Source organism: Pongo pygmaeus, chromosome 5 (genome assembly GCF_028885625.2).
Source record: "Pongo pygmaeus isolate AG05252 chromosome 5, NHGRI_mPonPyg2-v2.0_pri, whole genome shotgun sequence".
NCBI classification, from domain to species: domain Eukaryota; kingdom Metazoa; phylum Chordata; class Mammalia; order Primates; family Hominidae; genus Pongo; species Pongo pygmaeus.
The window spans coordinates 2,680,159-2,686,051 of record NC_072378.2 but is presented as its reverse complement, the minus strand read 5'-3'; positions in this window follow the sequence as shown (position 1 = coordinate 2,686,051).

The following is a 5,893-nucleotide window of genomic DNA, read 5'->3' as shown; positions in this document are numbered from 1 at the left end:
TTTTTTAAGAAGACACATACACATGTTTTGTTACATTTAGTCCGAGGCATATGGACTTTTTTGATGCTAAATTGGACCAAATGAAAATTAAGAACTTCAGTTCTGCAAAACATAGCACTGAGGAGTGAAATGGTGAGCCTCAGGGGTAGTTTATGTAGGCCAATACCCCAAGAAGCTGTAACATCTAGATAGGCTCTGAGAGTTTCCGTTGGCAGCATTCCAATTCTAGAGCTTTCCCCACTTCACTCTGTGATCTCCCGAGCTGGTGATTAAAAAAAATGTAGTGAAGGCAGCCAGAGAGAGCTCTATGTAGTCACAGTTTTGGAGAACTGGCTTCCAAATATCTTCCGAGTTTTTCATATTTCAGAAACACTGCCTTAGGTGACCCAGAAGAAGTGGGGGCCAATTCTAAGATGGGAGAGCAGGGGGATCTGGTTGAGTGTTATAAAATTTGGGTGCTTTTATTTATTATTTATTTATTTTTATTTCATTTATTACATTATTTTATTTTATTTATTTATTTATTTATTTGAGATGGAGTCTCACTCTGTCTCCCGGGCTGGAGTGCAGTGGTGTGATCTCAGCTCACTGCAACCTCCATCTCCTGGGTTCAAGCAATTCTCCTGCCTCAGACTCCAGAGCAGCTGGGATTATAGGCGCCTGCCACCACACCTGGCTAATTTTTGTATTTTTAGTAGAGACAGGGTTTCACCATAGTGGCCAGGCTGGTCTCGAACTCCTGACCTCAGGTGATCCACCTGCTTCAGCCTTCCAAAGTGCCTGGATTACAGGCTTTCCCGCCTGTAATCCTGTGTTGCCCAGGCTGGTCTCAAACTCCTGGGCTCAAGTGATCCATGTACTTCAGCCTCACAAAGTGCTGGGATTACAGGTGTGATCTACTGCACCCGGCCTATGTCCTTGTATTCTAAATTCTTCCTTACTTGAAAAATAATCACTATATTGTAACCTAGAATTCTCATCCCACCATAGCTCTTCTTCCAGCTTAGGGCAGGAAGAACTCGCTAATATTTAGTGAGGATTAACATGGGGCCACCCTGGCGCTTGGAATCTGATATTTGTATTTTTGTTAAGTATTATTAACATCAACTTCCCGAAAAGGGTGCTATTATCTTCATTCTATAGATGATCTCAGAGCAGAATGGAGACTTGGTCTCACCGCTCTGAAGGGCAGAAATCAACCTGATTCGTCATGAGCAGAAGTCCCTGAATTTCACCATAGGATTTTGTCAGAGTGTTGAATACATTCTAAGCTCTCCTAAGAGGTTTGGGTGTTTCAATATTAATGTCATCCTTTCACTTTTCACTGTGAAACTCTGCCAATGGAAATGGAACCTTTGATAATTTTGGAATCTTCCATAAACTTGTTCTTGACCAGCTGGACTGGGAATTGCTTGGACATAGGTAAATGACATTTCAGTAGAACCTGCTGATTTATCATCTTTCCACGGCACAAATTCAGCAGCCTTGTCCCCCTCCATTGTCACTGCCAAGAGCCAAGATCATTACAAAAGCTTGTACATCTGGTTGGGTATAAGAAATAAACTAGAGGACACATTTGACTTAAAAAACAAAAATTCAGGACTAAGGGAGGATCTGTTATATTTCAACCTTGGAGAAGGTGATGCTTCATAAACATCTACAGATTATAAAGTAAAAAAGCATTTCTTCAGCTGAACTATCAGAGTTCTAATTACATATATTTAAAACGACAGAATTGCGATGCTGGGGAGACTTCTGATCTGAAAAACCAGTCAGCAGCTGCTGTGACCACAGCTGAATACCCAGGTTGTGGAAGAGGGGTGTGGAGTGAATGAATTAACCCCAAATCACTCTGCCCAAGGATAACTTATAATGTGACATCTTGTATGTGTTGTGTAACAAAGCCGATTTTCTTTTTGAGATAGAGTCTCGCTCTGTTGCCCAGGTTGGAGTGCAATGGCACCATCTCGGCTCACTGCAACCTCCGCCTCCCGATTTCAAGCAATTTTCCTGCCTCAGGCTCCCGAGAAGCTGGGACTACAGGCATGTGCCACCACACCCACGTAACTTTTATATTGTCTTTTTTTTTTTCTTTGAGACAGAGTCTTTCTCTGTTGCCCAGGCTGGAGTGCAGTAGCCCAAACTTGGCTCACTGCAACCTCTGCTTCCTGGGTGCATTCTCCTACCTCAGCCTCCTGAGTAGCTGGGATTACAGGCATGCACCACCACCACGCCCAGCTAAATTTTTTTTTTTTTTTTTCTGAGACAGCTTTTCGCTCTGTTGTCCAGGCTAGAGTGCAGTGGTGTGATCTCTGCTCACTGCAAGCTCTGCCTCCCGGGTTCATGCCATTCTCCTGCCTCAGCCTCCCCAGTAGCTGGGACTACAGGCACCTACCACCACGCCCAGCTAATTTTTTGTACTTTTAGTAGAGACGGGGTTTCACCATGTTAGCCAGGACGATCTCAATCTCCTGACCTCATGATCCACCCGCCTCGGTCTCCCAAAGTGCTGGTATTACAGGCGTAAGCCACCGCGCCCGGCCTGTATTTTTAATAGAGATGGGATTTCATCATGTTGGTCAGGTTGGTCTCGAACTCCTGACCTCAAGTGATCCACTCGCCTATAATATATAAAATATGTATATTAAAATATATATATTTTAATGTCAAAAAGCCTCACGGCTGCTGAAGCATTTTATGGCCAACGGTGACACAAACAAATTCACATTAAAACACTGACTCTGCCTGCCACTTGAAGAATAATTGCAAGGTAATCAGGAGTGGGAGCTGTGGGGTCACTCAGGGGTCATGACAGTGGCTTCCACCAGGAGCCAGAGGAGGTGGACATGAAGAGATGGATATGAGACCTACTTGATAGCAGCACTTTGCAGTTGATAAGTTGTGGAGGGTGAAAGAAAATGAATTTTCTATTAAAGTTTTCCTTCAGCTTTCTAGCAGTTGGGCAAATGCACATGCTACCCCTGAGATGAGAAGCCCAGAAGGCTGACAGTTCTGGTGGAAGGTGGGAGTGTAGTCATGAACACGTGGGTCTTCCAGAAGGAGATGCCACGTTGGTGGTTGGGTATGTGGATCTGCAGCTCAGAAGCGAGGTCTGGGAAGAGATGCGAACCTGGTCACCCACACCACAGAGCTATAAGATTGCATGGATGAGGCTGGGCGTGGTGGCTCACGCTTGTAATCCCAGCACTTTGGGAGGCCGAAGCGGGCGGATCATGAGGTCAGGAGATCGAGAGCATCCTGGCTAACACGGTGAAACCCCGTCTCTACTAAAAACACAAAAACAAAATTAGCCGGGCGTGGTGGTGGGCGCCTGTAGTCCCAGCTACTCGGGAGGCTGAGGTGGGAGAATGGTGTGAACTCGAGAGGTGGAGCTTGCAGTGAGCTGAGATTGCGCCACTGCACTCCAGCCTGGGCGACAGAGCAAGACTCTGTCTCAAAAAATAAAAAAATAAAAAATAAAAAAGATTGCATGGATGAGAACGTGAAGGATGTGAAGAGGGGAGGACCCCTAAAAGAGAACCAGAGGTATCCACCATTCAGATCCACCATTCAGGGACAGGAACAGAATGAGGATGACAAGGAGGCCGATGAGAAGTGGCCCAGGAAGGAGAAGGGAGAGCTCAGGGGATAAACTCTATCACATTCTACTGAGAGGTCAGGTGAGGTGAGTTAGCGACGTGGAGGTCACTGGGGACCTCAGCAAGGAAGATGTATTTGGAGTGGTGGGAACGAAAGCCAAGTTGAAGTGGCTTAAAGAGTACATAGCCCAACTCTGGCTGCAAGATTGTGGCACTAGCATAGATTTTTTTTCTTATTAATCAGCCTTGAGTCATAGTTTACATATCATCACCCATTTTAAGCATAAAGCTCAATGAACTTTGATAAGTGTATATCCTTGTGAATCCGGCACCCAAGTCAACATATAGAACACCCTGTCGCTCCAGGAGTACACTCATTTTTAAATGTCACTGCAGATTTCTTTGTTCTGTAATTGGATGGAAATGGAACCGTATACTAAGCACTTTTTGTGCTTGACTTCTTTCACTTGGCATGCTTTTGAGATTCATCCATGTTGTTACATGTGTCAGTTCATTCTTTTTTAACGCCAAATAGTATTTCCTTGTGTGTTAGTCTGTTTGGGCGGCTATATCAAATCACCATAGACCAGGTGGCTCATAAACCACAGAAATTGCTTATGGTGCTGGAGGCCACAAAGTCCAAGATCAAGGTACAGGAAGATTTGATGTCTGGCAAGGGCCTGCTTACTGGTTCCTAGATGGCCCTTTCTTGCTGTGTCCTCATGTGGAAGAAGCGGGGATGCAGCTCTCTGGGGTCCTTTTTATAAGGGTGCTAATTCCATTTATAAGGGCTCCACCTTTACGACCTAATCACCTCCCGAAGGTTGCACCTTCTAATATCATCAGCTTGGGGGTTAGATTTCAGCACATGAATTGTAGGGGAACACAGATATTCAGATCATAGCATTTAGATATATACTGTAATTTATCTGCATATTTTTAATGGACATAATTGAGTTGGCTCTATGCTGTGAAAGCAAATACAATTCAGCACTAGACAATCTAGTAAGAAGAAAAACAATATAATGAGAAAAAAATTATAATCATATGACAAATGGTGAAAAAGCGTTTGGAAACACTTAACTCCCTAACTTGATAAGGAACTTTTGCTAGAAACCCATAATATCACGCTTAGTGGTAAAATATTATAGGCATCTCCATTAAAGTCAAGACCTGTTGTTAAGGATACCTGCTATCACCAACACCAATAAATTTTTCTAGATATTGCAGACAGTGAAATGAGTCAAGAAAGAGAACTGAAGTACAAATATTAGAAAAAGATAAAGAAAATATCTAGAAAACTAGGGAATCAATTAATAAAAAAGGAGACCAATAAGATAGCAAGATGCAAGGTAACTATTCAAAAATTAGTAGCTTTGCTATATAACAGTAGTGGTAAAGTAGAAATTGGAAAAAAAATCCCATTTACCATATCAGAAAAAAAATCTAGATATTAATAGAGGTGCAAGAGTAGGAAGAAAACGACGAAACTTTAGCAAACGATACAGAAGACAATGACTACAGCACCACATTATTAGAAGACAGACTTAACATGGCAAAGACACCAATCTCCCCAAATTAATCCATAGTTCTGATGTAATTCCAATCCTAATTTGACAAACTAATTCTAAGGCTTTTCTGGAAGAGTAAATGAGTAAAAATAGGAAAAGTATTTTTGAAAGAGGGGGAAATGAGGAAGAATTAGTCCTACAGTTAAACACTGTGGCTCTGGCTCAGAAATAGACAAACCAATAGAGTAAAAAACCATCAGGTAATAAAATCTGTGAGAATCTCAGAGTTCATTGTGTGATTAATGAGCCACCTCAAATTTGGGGAAAGGATGGACTAAGTGGGTATAGAGGCTGTTCTTCGGGAAGAAGTAGTTCTCTATTTTGTACCCTGAACAAATTTCAGATAGATCAAAGTGATAAATTTAGAATATAAAGCCACAAAAGTACTGGAACACGATACTGGAGAATATATTTTTAATCTTTGAGTGGGGAAAGGACTTCTCAAACAAGACAAAAGATCCAGAAAGTAGAAATTTAGCCATAAAGTAGAAATTTAAAGATTTGATTCCATAAATTTTGCTACTCCCCATATAAAATAATTGCACAATATATAAGAAAGGTGTGGTATCCCTGAGACATGTGTCAGGAGAAGCGATCACTGTGTCCTGCCATCGGGGACAGAAGGTTGTGTGAACGACCCCTCAGATGCCTTTGTCCCTGTGGTCCTGTGATTCCAGGAAGCTGCCTCACCAGGACCAAGACGGTAAGTCCTCTGTCCACCTC